Raw genomic sequence first — 26,236 nt, forward strand, 5'->3', positions numbered from 1 at the left:
CAAATGCAAAAACAATTGTTGAACAGAATGCAGAACAATGTCATACATTCACCCCAGTACAGAGATCTGGGCCTAAATCCATGGTTTTTTTGCTATCCATGCCGTTCTAGTTTTAACCCGGCCATATGAAAATCAGTCTTGACCCTGTGCTCAATGGGAACAGTCTAGCACAAACTGCCAGGCAAGGTCCTCCCTGGACTGGAAACAAGCATCCTAGGACTGGTTTCGGGGTATCACCCCTCTTCAGCCAGGATAGCTTGACTCCAGTGGCATGGAGAGCACATGACCCACGTCTGGGCATACCCGTCCCGCTCGGGGTGACAAATGCAAAAACAACAATTGATGGACAGATCTATTGCATATGTTTTTTAATTGGGGCTCGTTAGCAGTTATTCAGGGAGAGATAGTTAAATTCTGGGAGGAATTATTCGGTCAGAAGATTGATCTATCCCCTTCTCTGATGGTATTGGGCATAGACAATAGGTTAAATCTTGGAAAAGCCGAGGAAGCCCTGGTTTTCATTTCTGTAGCTGTACTTCGGGTCTTAATCTCCTCAGGTTGGAAGGATACAAATGCTCCCTCCTTTCAAATATGGATGTCCAGATTATTGGGCATACATAATATTGAGTTATCTCTGTATGCTCAGAAGGGGAAGAAAACCGGGGATTTTGGTAAATCTATCTGGTCCCCCATCTTCGACTGGATCGCGGCGAGACCGTGAGAGGGAGGAAACAAAGTATTGTAAAATGTTTATTTATTTTGCCTCCCTGACCTTCTCTCTGACTGTTAAGTGTGTGAAGTTAAAGAATATCTGTAACGCTGTCAAATATTTCTTTTTCTGTTCTCCCTTATCATATCCAAACTGCATAAATAAAAATATTTAATAAAAAATAAAAAAAAGGAAAGCATGGTACCCAAGTCTGTCCATACCCGTACCGCTCGGGGTGACAAATGCAAAAACAACAATTGATGGACAGAATGCAGAACAATGTCATACATTCACCCCTGTACAGAGATCTGGGCCTAAATCCATCTTTTTTTTGCTCACCATGCCATTGCTTGTTTGAACCAAGCCATTTGCAAATCAGTCTTGACCCTGTTCCCAATGGGAAAAGTCCAGCCCGAACTGCCAGGCCAGGTCCTTCCTGGACTGGAAAAAAGCAACCTAGGACCGGTTTCGGGGTTTCACCCATCTTCAGCCAGGATAGCTTGACTCCTGCAGCATGGAGAGCATGGGACGGAAGTCTGGGCATACCCGTCCCGCTCGGGGTGACAAATGCAAAAACAATTGATGGACAGAATGCAGAACAATGTCATACATGCGCCCCAGTACAGAGATCTGGGCCTAAATCCATCATTTTTTTGCTCACCATGCCGTTCCAGTTTGAACCCAGTCGTATGCAAATCAGTCTTGACCCTGTGCCCAATGGGAACAGTCCAGCCCGAACTGCCAGGCCAGGTCCTCCCTGGACTGGAAACAAGCATCCTAGGACCGGTTTCGGGGTATCACCCCTCTTCAGCCAGGATAGCTTGACTCCAGTGGCACGGAGAGCACAGGACCCACGTCCGGGCATACCCGTCCCGCTCGGGGTAACAAATGCAAAAACAACAATTGATTGACAGAATGCAGAACACTGTCATACATTCTCCCCTGTACAGAGATCTGGGCATAAATCCATCTTTTTTTTTGCTCACCATGCCATTGCAGTTTGAAGTTGAACCCAGCCATTTGCAAATCAGTCTTGACCCTGTGCCCATGGGAAAAGTCCAGCCCGAACTGCCAGGCCAGGTCCTCCCTGGACTGGAAACAAGCATCCTAGTACCGGATTCGGGGTTTCACCCCTCTTCAGCCAGGATTGCTTGACTCCAATGGCATGGAGAGCAAAGGACCCACCTCTGGGCATACCCGTCCCACTCGGGGTGACAAATGCAAAAACAACAATTGATGGACAGAATGCGGAACAATGTCATACATTTACCCCAGTACAGAGACCTGGGCCTAAATCCATTGCTTTTTTGCTCACCATGCAATTCCAGTTTGAAGCCGGCCATATGCAAATCAGTCTTGACCCTGTGCCCAATGGGAACAATCCAGCCCGAACTGCCAGGCCAGGTCCTCCCTGTACTGGAACCAATGATCCTAGGACCGGTTTCAGTGTTTCACCAATCTTCAGCCAGGATAGCTTAACTCTAGTGACATGGAGAGCATGGGACCCAAGTCTGGGCATACCCGTACCGCTCGGGGTGACAAATGCAACAACAATTGATGGACAGAATGCAGAACAATGTCATACATTCACCCCAGTACAGAGCTCCAGGCCTAAGTCCATCGTTTTTATGCTCACCATGCCATTCCAGTTTGAACCCAGCCATATGCAAATCAGTCTTGACCATGTGGCCAATGGGAAAAGTCCAGCCCGAACTGCCAGGCCAGGTCCTCCCTGGACTGGAAACAAGCATCCTAGGACCGGTTTCGGGGTATCACCCCTCTTCAGCCAGGATAGCTTGACTCCAGTGGCACGGAGAGCACAGGACCCACGTCTGGGCATATCCGTCCCGCTCGGGGTAACAAATGCAAAAACAACAATTGATGGACAGAATGCAGAACAATGTCATACATTCACCCCATTACAGAGATCCTGGCCTAAATCCATCTTTTATTTGCTCACCATGCCATTGCAGTTTGAACCCAGCCATACGCAAATCAGTATTGACCCTGTTCCCAATGGGAAAAGTCCAGCCCGAACTGCCAGGCCAGGTCCTCCCTGGACTGGAAACAAGCAACCTAGGACCGGTTTCGGGGTTTCACCCCTCTTCAGCCAGTATAGCTTGACACCAGTGGCATGGAGAGCACGGGACCCACTTCTGGGTATACCCGTCCCACTCAGGGTGACAAATGCAAAAGCAACAATTGATGGACAGAATGCGAAACAATGTCATACATTTACCCCAGGACAGAGATCTGGGCCTAAATCTATAGCTTTTTTGCTCACCATGCAATTCCAGTTTGAACCCGGCCATATGCAAATCAGTCTTGACCCTGTGCTCAATGGGAACAGTCCAGCCTGACCTGCCAGGACAGGTCCTCCCTGTACTGGAAACAATGATCCTGGAGCCGGTTTCGGGGTTTCACCCCTCTTCAGCCAGGATAGCTTGACACCAGTGGCATGGAGAGCATGGGACCCATGTCTGGGCATACCCGTACCGCTTGGGGTGACAAATGCAAGAACAATTGATGGACAGAATGCAGAACAATGTCATACATTCACCCCAGTACAGAGATCCGGGCCTAAGTCCATTGTTTTTATGCTCACCATGGCATTCCAGTTTGAACTCAGCCATATGAAAATCAGTCTTGACCCTGTGCCCAATGGGAATTGTCTAGCACAAACTGCCAGGCCAGGTCCTCCCTGGACTGGAAACAAGCATCCTAGGACCGGTTTCGGGGTATCACCCCTCTTCAGCCAGGATAGCTTGACTCCAGTGGCATGGAGAGCACAGGACCCACGTCTGGGCATACCCGTCCCACTCGGGGTGACAAATGGAAAAACAATCGATGGACAGAATGCAGAACAATGTCATACATTCACCCCTGTACAGAGATCTGGGCCTAAATCCATCTTTTTTTTGCTCACCATGCCACTGCTTGTTTGAACCCAGCCATTTTCAAATCAGTCTTGACCCTGTGCCCAATGGGAAAAGTCCAGCCGGAACTGCCAGGCCAGGTCCTCCCTGGACTGGAAACAAGCAACCTAGGACCGGATTCGGGGTTTCACCCCTCTTCAGCCAGGATAGCTTGACTCCAGTGGCATGGAGAGCACGGGACCCACCTCTGGGCATACCCGTCCCACTCGGGGTGACAAATGCAAAAACAACAATTGATGGACAGAATGCGCATCAATATCATACATTCACCCCAGTACAGAGATCTGGGCCTAAATCCATCGTGTTTTTACTAACCATGCCGTTCTAGTTTGAACTCGGCCATATGAAAATCAGTCTTGACCCTGTGCTCAATGGGAGCAGTCCAGCACAAACTGCCAGGCCAGGTCCTCTCTGGACTGGAAACAAGCATTCTAGGACTGGTTTTGGGGTATCACCCCTCTTCAGCCAGGATAGGTTGAGTCCAGTGGCATGGAGAGCACAGACCCACATCTGGGCATATCCGTCCCGCTCGGGGTGACAAATGCAACAACAATTGATTGACAGAATGCAGAAAAATGTCATACATTCACCCCGTTCAGATATCTGGGCCTAAATGAATCATTTTTTTGCTCACCATGCCGTTACAGTTTGAACCCAGTCATATGCAAATCAGTCTTGACCCTGTGCCCAATAGGAACAGTTCAGCCCGAACTGCCAGGCCAGCTCCTCCCTGGACTGGAAACAAGCAACCTAGGACAGGTTTCGGGGTTTCACCCCTCATCAGCCAGGATACCTTCACTCCAGTGGCATGGAGAGCACGGGACCCACTTCTGGGCATACCCGTCCCACTCGGGGTGACAAATGCAAAAACAACAATTGATGGACAGAATGCGGAACAATGTCATACATTTACCCCAGTACAGAGACCTGGGCCTAAATCCATCGCTTTTTTGCTCACCATGCAATTCCAGTTTGAACCCGGCCATATGCAAATCAGTCTTGACCCTGTGCTCAATGGGAACAGTCCAGCCCGAACTGCCAGGCCAGGTCCTCCCTGGACTAGAAACAAGCAATCTAGGACCGGTTTCGGGGTTTCACCCCTCTTCAGCCAGGATAGCTTGACTCCAGTGACATGGAGAGCATGGGACCCAAGTCTGGGCATACCCGTTCCGCTTGATGTGACAAATGCAAAAACAATTGATGGACAGAATGCAGGACAATGTCATGCATTCACCCCAGTACAGAGATCCGGGTCTAAATCCATTGTTTTTATGCTCACCATGCCATTGCAGTTTGAATTCAGCCATATGAAAATCAGTCTTGACCCTGTGCCCAATGCGAGCAGTCTGGCACAAACTGCCAGGCCACGTCCTCCCTGGACTTGAAACAAGCATGCTAGGACCGGTTTCGGGGTGTCACCCCTCTTCAGCCAGGATAGCTTGACTCCAGTGGCATGGAAAGCACAGGACCCACCTCTGGGCATACCCGTCCCACTCGAGGTGACAAATGCAAAAACAACAATTGATGGACAGGATGCGGAACAATGTCATACATTTACCCCAGTACAGAGACCTGGGCCTAAATCCATTGCTTTTTTGCTCACCATGCAATTCCAGTTTGAACCCGGCCATATGCAAATCAGTCTTGACCCTGTGCCCAATGGGAAAAGTCCAGCCCGAACTGCCAGGCCAGGTCCTCCCTGTACTGGAAACAATGATCCTAGGACCGGTTTAGGTGTTTCACCCCTCTTCAGCCAGGATAGCTTGACTCCTGTGGCATGGAGAGCATGGGACGGAAGTCTGGGCATACCCGTCCCGCTCGGGGTGACAAATGCAAAAATAATTGATGGACAGAATGCAGAACAATGTCATACATTTGCCCCAGTACAGAGATCTGGGCCTAAATCCATCATGTTTTTTGCTCACCATGCCGTTCCAGTTTGAACCCAGTCATATGCAAATCAGTCTTGACCCTGTGCCCAATGGGAACAGTCCAGCCCGAACTGCCAGGCCAGGTCCTCCCTGGACCGGAAACAAGCATCCTAGGACCGGTTTCGGGGTTTCAACCCTCTTCAGCCAGGATGGCTTGACTCCAGTGGCATGGAGAGCACAGTACCCCGTCTTGGCATACCCGTCCCGCTCGGGGTAACAAATGAAAAAATAACAATTGATGGACACAATGCGGAACAATGTCATACATTTACCCCAGTAAAGAGATCTGGGCTGAAATCCATCGTTTTTTTGCTCACCATGCCATTGCAGTATGAACCCAGCCATCTGCAAATCAGTCTTGACCCTGTGGCCAATGGGAAAAGTCCAGCCCGAACTGCCAGGCCAGGTCCTCCCTGGACTAGAAACAAGCAATCCAGGACCGGTTTCGGGGTTTCACCCCTCTTCGGCCAGGATAGCTTGACTCCAGTGGCATGGAGAGCACGGGACCCACTTCTGGGCATACCCGTCCCACTCGAGGTGACAAATGCAAAAACAACAATTGATGGACAGAATGCGGAACAATGTCATACATTTACCCCAGTACAGAGACCTGGGCCTAAATCCATCGCTTTTTTGCTCACCATGCAATTCCAGTTTGAACCCGGCCATATGCAAATCAGTCTTGACCCTGTGCTCAATGGGAACAGTCCAGCCTGACCTGCCAGGCCAAATCCTCCCTGTACTGGAAACAATGATCCTAGGGCTGGATTCGGGGTTTCACCCCTCTTCAGCCAGGATAGCTTGACTCCAGTGGCATGGAGAGCATGGGACCCAAGTCTGGGCATACCCGTTCCGCTTGATGTGACAAATGCAAAAACAATTGATGGACAGAATGCAGAACAATGTCATGCATTCACCCCAGTACAGAGATCCGGGCCTAAATCCATTGTTTTTATGCTCACCATGCCATTGCAGTTTGAATTCAGCAATATGAAAATCAGTCTTGACCCTGTGCCCAATGGGAACAGTCTAGCACAAACTGCCAGGCCACGTCCTCCCTGGACTGGAAACAAGCATCCTAGGACCGGTTTCGGGGTATCACCCCTCTTCAGCCAGGATAGCTTGACTCCAGTGGCATGGAGAGCACAAGACCCACCTCTGGGCATACCCGTCCCACTCAGGGTGACAAATGCAAAAACAACAATTGATGGACAGGATGCGGAACAATGTCATACATTTACCCCAGTACAGAGACCTGGGCCTAAATCCATCGCTTTTTTGATCACCATGCAATTCCAGTTTGAACCTGGCCATATGCAAATCAGTCTTGACCCTGTGCTCAATGGGAACAGTCCAGCCTGACCTGCCAGGCCACATCCTCCCTGTACTGGAAACAATGATCCTAGGGCCGGTTTCGGGGTTTCACCCCTCTTCAGCCAGGATAGCTTGACTCCAGTGGCATGGAGAGCATGGAACCCAAGTCTGGGCATACCCGTACCGCTTGGGGTGACCTATGCACAAACAATTTATGGACAGAATGCAGAACAATGTCATACATTCACCCCAGTACAGAGATCCAGGCCTAAGTCTATCGTTGTTATGCTCACCATGCCATTCCAGTTTGAACCCAGCCATATGCAAATCAGTCTTGACAATGTGCCCATTGGAAAAGTCCTGCCCGAACTGCCAGGCCAGGTCCTCCCTGTACTGGAAACAATGATCCTAGGACCGGTTTCGGTGTTTCATCCCTCTTCAGCCAGGATAGCTTGACTCCTGTGGCATGGAGAGCATGGGACGCAAGTCTGGGCATACCCGTACCGCTCGGGGTGACCTATGCACAAACAATTTATGGACAGAATGGAGAACAATGTCATACATTCACCCCAGTACAGAGATCGAGGCCTAAGTCCATCGTTGTTATGCTCACCATGCCATTCCAGTTTGAACCCAGCCATATGCAAATCAGTCTTGACAATGTGCCCAATGGGAAAAGTCCAGCCCGAACTGACAGGCCAGGTCCTCCCTGTACTGGAAACAATGATCCTAGGACCGGTTTCGGTGTTTCATCCCTCTTCAGCCAGGATAGCTTGACTCCTCTGGCATGGAGAGCATGGGACCCAAGTCTGGGCATACCCGTACCGCTCGGGGTGACCTATGCACAAACATTTTATGGATAGAATGCAGAACAATGTCATACATTCGCCCCAGTGCAGAGATCTGGGCCTAAATCCATCATGTTTTTTGCTCACCATGCCGTTCCAGTTTGAACCCAGTCATATGCAAATCAGTCTTGACCCTGTGCCCAATGGGAAAAGTCCAGCACGAACTGCCAGGACAGGTCCTCCCTAGACTGGAAACAAGCATCCAAGGACCGGTTTCGGGGTATCACCCCTCTTCAGCCAGGATAGTTTGACTCCAGTGGCACGGAGAGCACAGGACCAACGTCTGGGCATACCCGTCCCGCTTGGGGTAACAAATGCAAAAACAACAATTGATGGACAGAATGCAGAAGAATGTCATACATTCACCCCAGTACAGAGATATGGGCCTAAACCCATCTTTTTTTTGCTCACCATGCCATTGCAGTTTGAACCCAGACATACGCAAATCAGTCTTGACCCTCTTCCCAATGGGAAAAGTCCAGCCCGAACTGCCAGGCCAGGTCCTCCCTGGACTGGAAACAATGATCCTAGGGCCGGTTTCGGGGTTTCACCCCTATTCAGCCAGGATAGCTTGACTCCAGTGGCATGGAGAGCATGGGACCCAAGTCCGGGCATAACCGTTCCGTTTGATGTGACAAATGCAAAAACAATTGATGGACAGAATGCAGAACAATGTCATACATTCACCCCAGTACTGAGATCCGAGCCTAAGTCCATTGTTTTTATGCTCACCATGCCATTCCAGTTTGAATTCAGCCATATGAAAATCATTCTTGACCCTGTGCCCAATGGGAACAGTCTAGCACAAACTGCCAGGCCAGGTCCTCCCTGCAGTGGAAACAAGCATCCTAGGGCCGGTTTCGGGGTTTCGCCCCTATTCAGCCAGGATAGCTTGACTCCAGTGGCATGGAGAGCATGGGACCCAAGTCTGGGCGTACCCGTTCCGCTTGATGTGACAAATGCAAAAACATTTGATGGACAGAATGCAGAACAATGTCGTACATTCACCCCAGTACAGAGAACTGGGCCCTAAGTCCATCGCTTTTTTGCTCACCATGCAATTCCAGTTTGAACCCGGCCATAAGCAAATCAGTTTTGACCCTGTGCCCAATGGGAAAAGTTCAGCCCGAACTGCCAGGCCAGGTCCTCCCTGTACTGGAAACAATGGTCCTAGGACCGGTTTTGGTGTTTCACCCCTCTTCAGCCAGGATAGCTTGACTCCTGTGGCATGGAGAGCATGGGACGGAAGTCTGGGCATACCCGTCCCGCTCGGGGTGACAAATGCAAAAATAATTGATAGACAGAATGCAGAACAGTGTCATACATTCGCCCCAGTACAGAGATCTGGGCCTAAATCCATCATTTTTTTGCTCACCATGCCATTCCAGTTTGAACCCAGTCATATGCAAATCAGTCTTGACCCTGTGCCCAATGGGAACAGTCCAACCCGAACTGCCAGGCCAGGTCCTCCCTGGACCGGAAACAAGCATCCTAGGACCGGTTCGGGGTTTTACCCCTCTTCAGCCAGGATGGCTTGACGCCAGTGGCATGGAGAGCACAGTACCCACGTCTGGGCATACCCGTCCCGCTCGAGGTAACAAATGCAAAAACAACAATTGATGGACATGATGCAGAACAATGTCATACATTCACCCCAGTACAGAGATCTGGGCCCAAATCCATCTTTTTTTTGCTCACAATGCCATTGCAGTTTGAACCCAGACATACGCAAATCAGTCTTGACCCTCTTCCCAATGGGAAAAGTCCAGCCCGAACTGCCAGGCCAGGTCCTCCCTGGACTGGTAACAAGCATCCTAGTAACGGTTTCGGGGTTTCACCCCTCTTCAGCCACGATAGCTTCACTCCAGTTGCATGGAGAGAACGGGACCCACCTCTGGGCATACCCGTCCCACTCGAGGTGACAAATGCAAAAACAACAATTGATGGACACAATGCGGAACAATGTCATACATTTACCCCAGTACAGAGATCTGGGCTTAAATCCAATGTTTTTTGCTCACCATGCAATTGCAGTATGAACCCAGCCATATGCAAATCAGTCTTGACCCTGTGCCCAATGGGAACAGTCTAGCACAAACTGCCAGGCCAGGTCCTCCCTGGACGGGAAACAAGCATCCTAGGACCGGTTTCTGGGTTTCACCCCTCTTCAGCCAGGATAGCTTGACACCAGTGGCAAGGAGAGCACAGGACCCACTTCTGGGTATATCCGTCCCACTCGGGGTGGCAAATGCAAAAACAACAATTGATGGACTGAATGCGGAACAATGTCATACATTTACCCCAGGACAGAGACCTGGGCCTAAATCCATAGCTTTTTTGCTCACCATGCAATGCCAGTTTGAACCCGGCCATATGCAAATCAGTCTTGACCCTGTGCCCAATGGGAACAGTCCAGCCTGACCTGCGAGGCCAAATCCTCCCTGTACTGGAAACAATGATCCTAGGGCCGGTTTCGGGGTTTCACCCCTATTCTGCCAGGATAGCTTGACTCCAGTGGCATGGAGAGCATGGGACCCAAGTCTGGGCATACCCGTTCCGCTTGATGTGACAAATGCAAAAACAATTGATGGACAGAATGCAGAACAATGTCATACATTCACCCCAGTACAGAGATCCGGGCCTAAGTCCATTGTTTTTATGCTCACCATGCCATTCCAGTTTGAATTCAGCCATATGAAAATCATTCTTGACCCTGTGCCCAATGGGAACAGTCTAGCACAAACTGCCAGGCCAGGTCCTCCCTGGAGTGGAAACAAGCATCCTAGGGCCGGTTTCGGGGTTTCACCCCTATTCAGCCAGGATAGCTTGACTCCAGTGGCATGGAGAGCATGAGACCCAAGTCTGGGCATACCCATTCAGCTTGATGTGACAAATGCAAAAACAATTGATGGACAGAATGCAGAACAATGTCATACATTCACCCCAGTACAGAGACCTGGGCCCTAAGTCCATCGCTTTTTTGCTCACCATGCAATTCAAGTTTGAACCCGGCCATATGTAAATCAGTCTTGACCCTGTGCCCAATGGGAAAAGTTCAGCCCGAACTGCCAGGCCAGGTCCTCCCTGTACTGGAAACAATGGTCCTAGGACCGGTTTCGGTGTTTCACCCCTCTTCAGCCAGGACAGCTTGACTCCTGTGGCATGGAGAGCATGGGAAGGAAGTCTGGGCATACCCTTCCCGCTCGGGGTGACAAATGCAAAAATAATTGACGGACAGAATGCAGAACAGTGTCATACATTCGCCCCAGTACAGAGATCTGGGCCTAAATCCATCATTTTTTTGCTCACCATGCCGTTCCAGTTTGAACCCAGTCATATGCAAATCAGTCTTGAACCTGTGCCCAATGGGAACAGTCCAGCCCGAAGTGCCAGGCCAGGTCCTCCCTGGACCGGAAACAAGAATACTAGGACCGGTTCGGGGTATCACCCCTCTTCAGCCAGGATGGCTTGACGCCAGTGGCATGGAGAGCACAGGACCCACGTCTGGGCATACCCGTCCCGCTCGGGGTAACAAATGCAAAGACAACAATTGATGGACAGAATGCAGAACAATGTGATACATTCACCCCAGTACAGAGATCGGGGCCCAAATCCATCTTTTTTTTGCTCACCATGCCATTGCAGTTTGAACCCAGACATACGCAAATCAGTCTTGACCCTCTTCCCAATGGGAAAAGTCCAGCCCGAACTGCCAGGCCAGGTCCTCCCTGGACTGGTAACAAGCATCCTAGTAACGGTTTCGGGGTTTCACCCCTCTTCAGCCACGATAGCTTCACTCCAGTGGCATGGAGAGAACGGGACCCACCTCTGGGCATACCCGTCCCACTCGAGGTGACAAATGCAAAAACAACAATTGATGGACACAATGCGGAACAATGTCATACATTTACCCCAGTACAGAGATCTGGGCTTAAATCCAATGTTTTTTGCTCACCATGCAATTGCAGTATGAACCCAGCCATATGCAAATCAGTCTTGACCCTGTGCCCAATGGGAACAGTCTAGCACAAACTGCCAGGCCAGGTCCTCCCTGGACTGGAAACAAGCATCCTAGGACCGGTTTCGGGGTTTCACCCCTCTTCAGCCAGGATAGCTTGACACCAGTGGCAAGGAGAGCACGGGACCCACTTCTGGGTATATCCGTCCCACTCGGGGTGGCAAATGCAAAAACAACAATTGATGGACTGAATGCGGAACAATGTCATACATTTACCCCAGGACAGAGACCTGGGCCTAAATCCATAGCTTTTTTGCTCACCATGCAATGCCAGTTTGAACCCGGCCATATGCAAATCAGTCTTGACCCTGTGCCCAATGGGAACAGTCCAGCCTGACCTGCGAGGCCAAATCCTCCCTGTACTGGAAACAATGATCCTAGGGCCGGTTTCGGGGTTTCACCCCTATTCTGCCAGGATAGCTTGACTCCAGTGGCATGGAGAGCATGGGACCCAAGTCTGGGCATACCCGTTCCGCTTGATGTGACAAATGCAAAAACAATTGATGGACAGAATGCAGAACAATGTCATACATTCACCCCAGTACAGAGATCCGGGCCTAAGTCCATTGTTTTTATGCTCACCATGCCATTCCAGTTTGAATTCAGCCATATGAAAATCATTCTTGACCCTGTGCCCAATGGGAACAGTCTAGCACAAACTGCCAGGCCAGGTCCTCCCTGGAGTGGAAACAAGCATCCTAGGGCCGGTTTCGGGGTTTCACCCCTATTCAGCCAGGATAGCTTGACTCCAGTGGCATGGAGAGCATGAGACCCAAGTCTGGGCATACCCATTCAGCTTGATGTGACAAATGCAAAAACAATTGATGGACAGAATGCAGAACAATGTCATACATTCACCCCAGTACAGAGACCTGGGCCCTAAGTCCATCGCTTTTTTGCTCACCATGCAATTCAAGTTTGAACTAACCCCGGGCGTAGCACTACGCTTCGCCCACGTAGTGTACGTAGCGCTGCCTGCTTCGCACTTTCCGAAGTAGGCGAAGCAGGGCAGCGCTACGCACACGCCGAGGGCGAAGCGTAGCTGCTTGCCACCCGCCACCCACCTCCCGCCCGCCCTTCTTTTAAATATATGAGCAATGAAAAATAAAGTAAAGTAAGTCGACTTACCCGTAAGCGCGGCGTCTCCGGGGCTCCCTCTTTCAGTTTCTAATTTCTTCTGGCAAATGCGCATGCGCGGACACCCGCGCATGCGCATTTCTCGCGAGAAATGCGCATGCGCGGGCGTCCGCGCATGCGCATTTGCCAGAAGAAATTAGAAACTGAAAGAGGGAGCCCCGGAGACGCCGCGCTTACGGGTAAGTCGACTTACTTTTACTTTATTTTTCATTGCTTATAATATTTAAAAGAATGGCGGGTGGGAGGTGGGTGGCACGTAGTGGGGCTACGCGAAGCGCGTAGTGTGCGTAGATTTGGGCACACTACGTGCTGCTTCACGTAGCCCCACTACGCCCACTACGCCCACCCTTAGTTTGAACCCGGCCATATGTAAATCAGTCTTGACCCTGTGCTCAATGGGAAAAGTTCAGCCCGAACTGCCAGGCCAGGTCCTCCCTGTACTGGAAACAATGGTCCTAGGACCGGTTTCGGTGTTTCACCCCTCTTCAGCCAGGACAGCTTGACTCCTGTGGCATGGAGAGCATGGGAAGGAAGTCTGGGCATACCCTTCCCGCTCGGGGTGACAAATGCAAAAATAATTGACGGACAGAATGCAGAACAGTGTCATACATTCGCCCCAGTACAGAGATCTGGGCCTAAATCCATCATTTTTTTGCTCACCATGCCGTTCCAGTTTGAACCCAGTCATATGCAAATCAGTCTTGAACCTGTGCCCAATGGGAACAGTCCAGCCCGAAGTGCCAGGCCAGGTCCTCCCTGGACCGGAAACAAGAATACTAGGACCGGTTCGGGGTATCACCCCTCTTCAGCCAGGATGGCTTGACGCCAGTGCCATGGAGAGCACAGGACCCACGTCTGGGCATACCCGTCCCGCTCGGGGTAACAAATGCAAAGACAACAATTGATGGACAGAATGCAGAACAATGTGATACATTCACCCCAGTACAGAGATCGGGGCCCAAATCCATCTTTTTTTTGCTCACCATGCCATTGCATTTTGAACCCAGACATACGCAAATCAGTCTTGATCCTGTTCCCAATGGGAAAAGTCCAGCCCGAACTGCCAGGCCAGGTCCTCCCTGGACTGGAAACAAGCATCCTAAGAACGGTTTTGGGGTTTCACCCCTCTTCAGCCACGATAGCTTCACTCCAGTGGCATGGAGAGAACGGGACCCACCTCTGGGCATACCCGTCCCACTCGGGGTGACAAATGCAAAAACAACAATTGATGGACAGAATGTGGAACAATGTCATTTATTTACCCCAGGACAGCGACCTGGGCCTAAATCCATAGCTTTGTGCTCACCATGCAATTCCAGTTTGAACCCGGCCATATGCAAATCAGTCTTGACCCTGTGCCCAATGGGAACAGTCAAGCCTGACCTGCGAGGCCAAATCCTCCCTGTACTGGAAACAATGATCCTAGGGCCGGTTTCGGGGTTTCACCCCTATACAGCCAGTATAGCTTGACTCCAGTGGCATGGAGAGCATGGGACCCACGTCTGGGCATGCCCGTTCCGCTTGATGTGACAAATGCAAAAACAATTGATGGACAGAATGCAGAACAATGTCATACATTCACCCCAGTACAGAGAGCTGGGCCAAAGTCCATTGCTTTTATGCTCACCATGCCATTCCAGTTTGAATTCAGCCATATGAAAATCATTCTTGACCCTGTGCCCAATGGGAACAGTCTAGCACAAACTGCCAGGCCAGGCCAGATCCTCCCTGGAGTGGAAACAAGCATCCTAGGGCCGGTTTCGGGGTTTCACTCCTATTCAGCCAGGATAGCTTGACTCCAGTGGCATGGAGAGCATGAGACCCAAGTCTGGGCACACCCATTCCGCTTGATGTGACAAATGCAAAAACAATTGATGGACAGAATGCAGAACAATGTCATACATTCACCCCAGTACAGAGACCTGTGCCCTAAGTCCATCGCTTTTTTGCTCACCATGAAATTCAAGTTTGAACCCGGCCATATGTAAATCAGTCTTGACCCTGTGCCCAATGGGAAAAGATCAGCCCGAACTGCCAGGCCAGGTCCTCCCTGTACTGGAAACAATGGTCCTCGGACCGGTTTCGGTGTTTCACCCCTCTTCAGCCAGGATAGCTTGACTCCTGTGGCATGGAGAGCATGGGATGGAAGTCTGGGTATACCCTTCCCGCTCGGGGTGACACATGCAAAAATAATTGACGGACAGAATGCAGAACAGTGTCATACATTCGCCCCAGTACAGAGATCTGGGCCTAAATCCATCATTTTTTTGCTCACCGTGCCGCTCCAGTTTGAACCCAGTCATATGCAAATCAGTCTTGACCCTGTGCCCAATGGGAACAGTCCACCCCGAACTGCCAGGCCAGGTCCTCCCTGGACCGGAAACAAGCATCCTAGGACCGGTTCAGGGTTTCACCCCTCTTCAGCCAGGATGGCTTGACGCCAGTGGCATGGAGAGCACAGTACCCACGTCTGGGCATACCCGTCCCGCTCGGGGTAACAAATGCAAAAACAACAATTGATGGACAGAATGCAGAACAATGTGATACATTCACCCCAGTACAGAGATCTGGGCCCAAATCCATCTTTTTTTTGCTCACCATGCCATTGCAGTTTGAACCCAGACATACGCAAATCAGTCTTGACCCTGTTCCCAATGGGAAAAGTCCAGCCCGAACTGCCAGGCCAGGTCCACCCTGGACTGGAAACAAGCATCCTAGGACTGGTTTCGGGGTTTCACCCCTCTTCAGCCAGGATAGCTTGACTCCAGTGGCATGGAGAGCACGGGTCCCAATTCTGGGCATTCCCGTCCCACTCGGGGTGACAAATGGAAAAACAACAATTGATGGACAGAATGCGGAACAATGTCATACATTTACCCCTGTACAAAGACCTGGGCCTAAATCCATTGCTTTTTTGCCGACCATGCAATTCCAGTTTGAACCCGGCCATATGCAAATCAGTCTTGACCCTGTGCCCAATGGGAACAGTCCAGCCTGACCTGCGAGGCCAAATCCTCCCTGTACTGGAAACTATGATCCTACGGCCGGTTTCAGGGTTTCACCCCTCTTCAGCCAGGATAGCTTGACTCCAGTGGCATGGAGAGCATGGGACCCAAGTCTGGGCATACCCGTACCGCTTGATGTGACAAATGCAAAAACAATTGATGGACAGAATGCAGAACAATGTCATACATTTATCCCAGTGCAGAGATCTGGGCTTATGTCCATTGCTTTTTTGCTCACCATGCCATGGCAGTATGAACCCAGCCATATGCAAATCAGTCTTGACCCTGTGCCCAATGGGAACAGTCTAGCACAAACTGCCAGGCCAGGTCCTCCCTGGACTGGAAACAAGCATCCTAGGACCGGTTTCGAGGTATCAGCCCTCTTCAGCCAGGATAGCTTGACTCCAGTGGCATGGAGAGCACGGGACCCACCTCTGGGCATACCCGTCCCACTCGGGTGACAAATGCAAAAACAACAATTGATGGACAGGATGGGGAACAATGTTATACATTTACCCCAGTACAGAGACCTGGGCCTAAATCCATCGCTTTTTTGCTCACCATGCCGTTCCAGTTTGAACCCAGTCATATGCAAATCAGTCTTGAGCCTGTGCCCAATGGGAACAGTCCAGCCCGAACTGCCAGGCCAGGTCCTCCCTGGACCGGAAACAAGCATCCTAGGACCGGTTCGGGGTTTCACCCCTCTTCAGCCAGGATGGCTTGACGCCAGTGGCATGGAGAGCACAGTACCCACGTCTGGGCATACCCGTCCCGCTCGGGGTAACAAATGGAAAAAGAACAATTGATGAACAGAATGCAGAACAATGTCATTCATTCACCCCAGTACAGAGATCTGGGCCCAAATCCATCTTTTTTTTGCTCACCATGCCATTGCCGTTTGAACCCAGACATACGCAAATCAGTCTTGACCCTGTTCCCAATGGGAAAAGTCCAGCCCGAACTGCCAGGCCAGGTCCTCCCTGGACTGGAAACAAGCATCCTAGGAACGGTTTCGGGGTTTCACCCCTCTTCAGCCACGATAGCTTCACTCCAGTGGCATGGAGAGAACGGGACCCACCTCTGGGCATACCCGTCCCACTCGGGGTGACAAATGCAAAAACAATGATTGATGGACACAATGCGGAACAATGTCATACATTTACCCCAGTACAGAGACCTGGGCCTAAATCCATAGTTTTTTTGTCTACCATGCAATTCCAGTTTGAACCCGGCCATATGCAAATCAGTCTTGACCCTGTGCTCAATGGGAACAGTCCAGCCTGACCTGCCAGGCCAGGTCCTCCCTGTACTGGAAACAATGATCCTAGGGCCGGTTTCGGGGTTTCACCCCTCTTCAGCCAGGATAGCTTGACTCCAGTGGCATGGAGAGCATGGGACCCAAGTCTGGGCATACCCGTTCCGCTTGATGTGACAAATGCAAAAACAATTGATGGACAGAATGCAGAACAATGTCATACATTCACCCCAGTACAGAGATCTGGGCCTAGGTCCATTGTTTTTATGCTCACCATACCATTCCAGTTTGAATTCAGCCATATGAAAATCAGTCTTGACCCTGTGCCCAATGGGAACAGTCTAGCACAAACTGCCAGGCCAGGTCCTCAATGGACTGGAAACAAGCATCCTAGGACCGGTTTCGGGGTATCACCCCTCTTCAGCCAGGATAGCTTGACTACAGTGGCATGGAGAGCACGGGACCCACCTCTGGGCATACCCGTCCCTCTCGGGGTGACAAATGCAAAATCAACAATTGCTGGACAGGATACGGAACAATGTCATACATTTACCCCAGTACAGAGACCTGGGCCTAAATCCATCGCTTTTTTGCTGACCATGCAATTCCAGTTTGAACCCGGCCATATACAAATCAGTCTTGACCCTGTGCCCAACGGGAACAGTCCAGCCTGACCTGCCAGGCCAAATCATCCCTGTACTGGAAACAATGATCCTAGGACTGGTTTCGGGGTTTCACCCCTCTTCAGCCAAGATAGCTTGACTCCAGTGGCATGGAGAGCATGGGACCCAAGTCTGGGCATACCCGTACCGCTTGATGTGACAAATGCAAAAACAATTGATGGACAGAATGCAGAACAATGTCATACATTTACCCCAGTGCAGAGATCTGGGCTTAAATCCATAGCTTTTTTGCTCACCATGCCATGGCAGTATGAACACAGCCATATGCAAATCAGTTTTGACCCTGTGCCCAATGGGAAAAGTCCAGCCCGAACTGCCAGGCCAGGTCCTCCCTGTACTGGAAACAATGATCCCAGGACCGGTTTCGGTGTTTCACCCCTCTTCAGCCAGGATAGCTTGACTCCTCTGGCATGAAGAGCATGGGACGGAAGTCTGGGCATACCCGTCCCGCTCGGGGTGACAAATACAAAAACAATTGATGGACAGAATGGTGAACAATGTCATACATTCGCCCCAGTACCGATATCTGGGCCTAAATGAATCATTTTTTTGCTCACCATGCCGTTACAGTTTGAACCCAGTCATATGCAAATCAGTCTTGACCCTGTGCCCAATGGGAACAGTTCAGCCCGAACTGCCAGGCCAGCTCCTCCCTGGACTGGAAACAAGCATCCTAGGATCGGTTTCGGGGTTTCACCCCTCATCAGCCAGGATAGCTTCACTCCAGTGGCATGGAGAGCACGGGACCCACCTCTGGGCATATCCGTCCCACTCGGGGTGACAAATGCAAAAACAACAATTGATGGACAGAATGCAGAACAATGTCATACATTCACCCCAGTACAGAGATCTGGGCCTAAATCCATCTTTTTTTTGCTCACAATGCCATTGCAGTTTGAACCCAGCCATTCGCAAATCAGTTTTGACCCCGTTCCCAATGGCAAAAGTCCAGCCCGAACTGCCAGGCCAGGTCCTCCCTGGACTGGAACCAAGCATCCTAGGACCGGTTTCGGGGTTTAACCCCTCTTCAGCCAGGATAGCTTGACACCAGTGGCATGGAGAGCACGGGACCCACTTCTGGGTATACCCGTCCCACTCGGGGTGACAAATGCAAAAACAACAATTGATGGACAGAATGCGGAACAATGTCATACATTTACCCCAGTACAGAGACCTGGGCCTAAATCCATAGCTTTTTGCCTACCATGCAATTCCAGTTTGAACCCGGCCATATGCAAATCAGTCTTGACCCTGTGCTCAATGGGAACAGTCCAGCCTGACCTGCCAGGCCAGGTCCTCCCTGTACTGGAAACAATGATCCTAGGGCCGGTTTCGGGGTTTCACCCCTCTTCAGCCAGGATAGCTTGACTCCAGTGGCATGGAGAGCATGGGACCCAAGTCTGGGCATACCCGTTCCGCTTGATGTGACAAATGCAAAAACAATTGATGGACAGAATGCAGAACAATGTCATACATTCACCCCAGTACAGAGATCTGGGCCTAGGTCCATTGTTTTTATGCTCACCATGCCATTCCAGTTTGAATTCAGCCATATGAAAATCAGTCTTGACCCTGTGCCCAATGGGAACAGTCTAGCACAAACTGCCAGGCCAGGTCCTCCCTGGACTGGAAACAAGCATCCTAGGACCGGTTTCGGGGTATCACCCCTCTTCAGCCAGGATAGCTTGACTACAGTGGCATGGAGAGCACGGGACCCACCTCTGGGCATACCCGTCCCTCTCGGGGTGACAAATGCAGAATCAACAATTGCTGGACAGGATACGGAACAATGTCATACATTTACCCCAGTACAGAGACCTTGGCCTAAATCCATCGCTTTTTTGCTCACCATGCAATTCCAGTTTGAACCCGGCCATATGCAAATCAGTCTTGACCCTGTGCCCAATGGGAAAAGTCCAGCCAGAACTGCCAGGCCAGGTCCTCCCTGTACTGGAAACAATGATCCTAGGACCGGTTTCGGTGTTTCACCCCTCTTCAGCCAGGATAGCTTGACTCCTGTGGCATGGAGAGCATGAGACGGAAGTCTGGGCATACCCGTCCTGCTCGGGGTGACAAATGCAAAAATAATTGATGGACAGAATGCAGAACAATGTCATATATTCGTCCCAGTACAGAGATCTGGGCCTAAATCCATCATTTGTTTGCTCACCATGCCGTTCCAGTTTGAACCCAGTCATATGCAAATCAGTCTTGACCCTGTGCCCAATGGGAACAGTCCAGCCCAAACTGCCAGGCCAGGTCCTCCCTGGACCGGAAACAAGCATCCTAGGACCGGTTTCGGGGTTTCAACCCTCTTCAGCCAGGATGGCTTGACTCCAGTGGCATGGAAAGCACAGTACCCCGTCTTGGCATACCCGTCCCGCTCGGGGTAACAAATGAAAAAATAACAATTGATGGACACAATGCGGAACAATGTCATACATTTACCCCAGTACAGAGACCTTGGCCTAAATCCATCGCTTTTTTGCTCACCATGCAATTCCAGTTTGAACCCGGCCAAATGCAAATCAGTCTTGACCCTGTGCCCAATGGGAAAAGTCCAGCCAGAACTGCCAGGCCAGGTCCTCCCTGTACTGGAAACAATGATCCTAGGACCGGTTTCGGTGTTTCACCCCTCTTCAGCCAGGATGGCTTAACTCCAGTGGCATGGAGAGCACAGTACCCACGTCTGGGCATACCCGTCCCGCTCGGGGTAACAAATGCAAAAACAACAATTGATGGACAGAATGCAGAACAATGTCATACAATCACCCCAGTACAGAGATCTGGGCCCAAATCCATCTTTTTTTTGCTCACCATGCCATTGCAGTATGAACCCAGCCATATGCAAATCAGTCTTGACCATGTGCCTAATGGGAAAAGTCCAGCCCGAACTGCCAGGCCAGGTCCTCCCTGGACTGGAAACAAGCATCCTAGGACCGGTTTCGGGGTTTAACCCCTCTTCAGCCAGGATAGCTTGACACCAGTGGCATGGAGAGCACGGGACCCACTTCTGGGTATACCCGTCCCATTCGGGGTGACAAATGCAAAAACAACAATTGATGGACAGGATGCGGAACAATGTCATACATTTACCCCAGGACAGAGACCTGGGCCTAAATCCATCGCTTTTTTGCTCACCATGCAATTCCAGTTTGAACCCGGCCATATGCAAATCAGTCTTGACCCTGTGCCCAATGGGAAAAGTCCAGCCAGAACTGCCAGGCCAGGTCCTCCCTGTACTGGAAACAATGATCCTAGGACCGGTTTCGGTGTTTCACCCCTCTTCAGCCAGGATGGCTTAACTCCAGTGGCATGGAGAGCACAGTACCCACGTCTGGGCATACCCGTCCCGCTCGGGGTAACAAATGCAAAAACAACAATTGATGGACAGAATGCAGAACAATGTCATACAATCACCCCAGTACAGAGATCTGGGCCCAAATCCATCTTTTTTTTGCTCACCATGCCATTGCAGTATGAACCCAGCCATATGCAAATCAGTCTTGACCATGTGCCTAATGGGAAAAGTCCAGCCCGAACTGCCAGGCCAGGTCCTCCCTGGACTGGAAACAAGCATCCTAGGACCGGTTTCGGGGTTTAACCCCTCTTCAGCCAGGATAGCTTGACACCAGTGGCATGGAGAGCACGGGACCCACTTCTGGGTATACCCGTCCCATTCGGGGTGACAAATGCAAAAACAACAATTGAGGGACAGAATGCGGAACAATGTCATACATTTACCCCAGGACAGAGAACTGGGCCTAAATCCATAGCTTTTTTGCTCACCATGCAATTCCAGTTTGAACCCGGCCATATGCAAATCAGTCTTGACCCTGTGCCCAATGGTAACAGCCCAGCCTGACCTGCCAGGCAAAATCCTCCCTGTACTGGAAACAATGATCCTAGGGCGGCTTTCGGGGTTTCCCCCCCCCCTTCAGCCAGGATAGCTTGACTCCAGTGTCATGGAGAGCATGGGACCCAAGTCTAGGCATACCCGTTCCGCTTGATGTGACAAATGCAAAAACAATTGATGGACAGAATGCAGAACAATGTCATACATTCACCCCAGTACAGAGATCTGGGCCTAGGTCCATTGTTTTTATGCTCACCATGCCATTCCAGTGCGAATTCAGCCACATGAAACTCAGTCTTGACCCTGTGCCCAATGGGAACAGTCTAGCACAAACTGCCAGGCCAGGTCCTCCCTGGACTGGAAACAAGCATCCTAGGACCGGTTTCGGGGTATCACCCCTCTTCAGCCAGGATAGCTTGACTCCAGTGGCATGGAGATCACGGGACCCACCTCTGGGCATACCCGTCCCACTCGGGGTGACAAATGCAAAAACAACAATTGCTGGGCAGGATGCGGAACAATGTCATACATTTACCCCAGTACAGAGACCTGGGCCTAAATCCATCGCTTTTTTGCTCACCATGCAATTCCAGTTTGAACCCGGCCATATGCAAATCAGTCTTGACCCTGTGCCCAATGGCAAAAGTCCAGCCCGAACTGCCTGGCTAGGTCCTTCCTGGACTGGAAACAAGCATCCTAGGACCGGTTTCGGGGTTTCACCCCTCTTCAGCCACGATAGCTTGACTCCAGTGGCATGGAGAGCACGGGACCCACCTCTGGGCATACCCGTCCCACTCGGGGTGACAAATGCAAAAACAACAATTGATGGACAGAATGCGGAACAATGTCATACATTTAGCCCAGTGCAGAGATCTGGGCTTAAATCCATCGTTTTTTTGCTCACCATGCCATTGCAGTATGAACCCAGCCATATGCAAATCAGTCTTGACCATGTGCCCAATGGGAAAAGTCCAGCCAGAACTGCCAGGCCAGGTCCTCCCTGTACTGGAAACAATGATCCTAGGACCGGTTTCGGTGTTTCACCCCTCTTCAGCCAGGATAGCTTGACTCCTGTGGCATGGAGAGCATGAGACGGAAGTCTGGGCATACCCGTCCTGCTCGGGGTGACAAATGCAAAAATAATTGATGGACAGAATGCAGAACAATGTCATATATTCGTCCCAGTACAGAGATCTGGGCCTAAATCCATCATTTGTTTGCTCACCATGCCATTCCAGTTTGAACCCAGTCATATGCAAATCAGTCTTGACCCTGTGCCCAATGGGAACAGTCCAGCCCAAACTGCCAGGCCAGATCCTCCCTGGACCGGAAACAAGCATCCTAGGACCGGTTTTGGGGTTTCAACCCTCTTCAGCCAGGATGGCTTGACTCCAGTGGCATGGAGAGCACAGTACCCCGTCTTGGCATACCCGTCCCGCTCGGGGTAACAAATGAAAAAATAACAATTGATGGACACAATGCGGAACAATGTCATACATTTACCCCAGTACAGAGACCTTGGCCTAAATCCATCGCTTTTTTGCTCACCATGCAATTCCAGTTTGAACCCGGCCATATGCAAATCAGTCTTGACCCTGTGCCCAATGGGAAAAGTCCAGCCAGAACTGCCAGGCCAGGTCCTCCCTGTACTGGAAACAATGATCCTAGGACCGGTTTCGGTGTTTCACCCCTCTTCAGCCCGGATGGCTTAACTCCAGTGGCATGGAGAGCACAGTACCCACGTCTGGGCATACCCGTCCCGCTCGGGGTAACAAATGCAAAAACAACAATTGATGGACAGAATGCAGAACAATGTCATACAATCACCCCAGTACAGAGATCTGGGCCCAAATCCATCTTTTTTTTGCTCACCATGCCATTGCAGTATGAACCCAGCCATATGCAAATCAGTCTTGACCATGTGCCTAATGGGAAAAGTCCAGCCCGAACTGCCAGGCCAGGTCCTCCCTGGACTGGAAACAAGCATCCTAGGACCGGTTTCGGGGTTTAACCCCTCTTCAGCCAGGATAGCTTGACACCAGTGGCATGGAGAGCACGGGACCCACTTCTGGGTATACCCGTCCCATTCGGGGTGACAAATGCAAAAACAACAATTGATGGACAGGATGCGGAACAATGTCATACATTTACCCCAGGACAGAGACCTGGGCCTAAATCCATCGCTTTTTTGCTCACCATGCAATTCCAGTTTGAACCCGGCCATATGCAAATCAGTCTTGACCCTGTGCCCAATGGGAAAAGTCCAGCCAGAACTGCCAGGCCAGGTCCTCCCTGTACTGGAAACAATGATCCTAGGACCGGTTTCGGTGTTTCACCCCTCTTCAGCCAGGATGGCTTATCTCCAGTGGCATGGAGAGCACAGTACCCACGTCTGGGCATACCCGTCCCGCTCGGGGTAACAAATGCAAAAACAACAATTGATGGACAGAATGCAGAACAATGTCATACAATCACCCCAGTACAGAGATCTGGGCCCAAATCCATCTTTTTTTTGCTCACCATGCCATTGCAGTATGAACCCAGCCATATGCAAATCAGTCTTGACCATGTGCCTAATGGGAAAAGTCCAGCCCGAACTGCCAGGCCAGGTCCTCCCTGGACTGGAAACAAGCATCCTAGGACCGGTTTCGGGGTTTAACCCCTCTTCAGCCAGGATAGCTTGACACCAGTGGCATGGAGAGCACGGGACCCACTTCTGGGTATACCCGTCCCATTCGGGGTGACAAATGCAAAAACAACAATTGATGGACAGAATGCGGAACAATGTCATACATTTACCCCAGGACAGAGAACTGGGCCTAAATCCATAGCTTTTTTGCTCACCATGCAATTCCAGTTTGAACCCGGCCATATGCAAATCAGTCTTGACCCTGTGCCCAATGGTAACAGCCCAGCCTGACCTGCCAGGCCAAATCCTCCCTGTACTGGAAACAATGATCCTAGGGTGGCTTTCGGGGTTTCCCCCCCCCCTTCAGCCAGGATAGCTTGACTCCAGTGTCATGGAGAGCATGGGACCCAAGTCTAGGCATACCCGTTCCGCTTGATGTGACAAATGCAAAAACAATTGATGGACAGAATGCAGAACAATGTCATACATTCACCCCAGTACAGAGATCTGGGCCTAGGTCCATTGTTTTTATGCTCACCATGCCATTCCAGTTTGAATTCAGCCATATGAAACTCAGTCTTGACCCTGTGCCCAATGGGAACAGTCTAGCACAAACTGCCAGGCCAGGTCCTCCCTGGACTGGAAACAAGCATCCTAGGACCGGTTTCGGGGTATCACCCCTCTTCAGCCAGGATAGCTTGACTCCAGTGGCATGGAGATCACGGGACCCACCTCTGGGCATACCCGTCCCACTCGGGGTGACAAATGCAAAAACAACAATTGCTGGGCAGGATGCGGAACAATGTCATACATTTACCCCAGTACAGAGACCTGGGCCTAAATCCATCGCTTTTTTGCTCACCATGCAATTCCAGTTTGAACCCGGCCATATGCAAATCAGTCTTGACCCTGTGCCCAATGGCAAAAGTCCAGCCCGAACTGCCAGGCTAGGTCCTTCCTGGACTGGAAACAAGCATCCTAGGACCGGTTTCGGGGTTTCACCCCTCTTCAGCCACGATAGCTTGACTCCAGTGGCATGGAGAGCACGGGACCCACCTCTGGGCATACCCGTCCCACTCGGGGTGACAAATGCAAAAACTGTGGGACACCCCCGCGCCGCACGGCCACCAGCTGCTGCGTGTGCCCCATTGCCTGCCTTACTGCCTCGCCGCCGGCCTCGCTGCCGCCTTGGTCGCTCCCCATTGGTTTTCACCATTTGTTTTGCCCTACATTTGTGCTTGTATTTTTTGTGCCGTGTGATCGTTTCTCTTGCTGTTTTCGCCATTGTTTTGCCCTCCATTTGTGCTTGTATTTTTTGTGCCGTGACATCGTTTTCCTTCCTGTTTTTGCCATTTATTTTGCCCTCCATTTGTGCCTGTTTCATTTAATGTAATCTCTGTACCGTGTTTCAGTTTCCTTCCTGTTTGCCCGCCTACCTCGCCGCCCTCCGCTCTCCCTCCCCGCTTCCCGCTTCCCGCCACCGCCATTTGCCCCGCCCCTTTTCTCTTCTGTTCCCTCCCCGCTCCCGCCTCCCAGCTGCTCCGACCACCCGCGCACTTCGCCTTAAATGGCGACCGTGCGAACGCGCAGCGGTCACGCGCAGCGGGCGCGCCGATTGTGCGCCGAAGGCGCGCCAAAGGTAAGCCCGTCCGCGCCCGTCCGCGATCGGACCGCGCCCAGCGCCAGGACCCCTGGCCCACGAAGACCCCGACCTACCCGCCTGACGTACTCCGCCGCCACCCTCATCGCACTCAACACCGGCCGACTCCCAGAATGCCACCAAGCCACACCACGACGCACCCACGGACCTTTCAGCTTCCACGCCTGCAAATTCACCTGCATCTGGACCAGCACCCGCCAAGTCAAACACCAGCAGCACCTACCTCAAGTGCATCCTGCTCAACACCCGCTCCGT

The sequence above is a fragment of the Triturus cristatus genome, chromosome 3_1 (genome assembly GCF_964204655.1).
Source record: "Triturus cristatus chromosome 3_1, aTriCri1.1, whole genome shotgun sequence".
NCBI classification, from domain to species: Eukaryota; Metazoa; Chordata; class Amphibia; order Caudata; family Salamandridae; genus Triturus; species Triturus cristatus.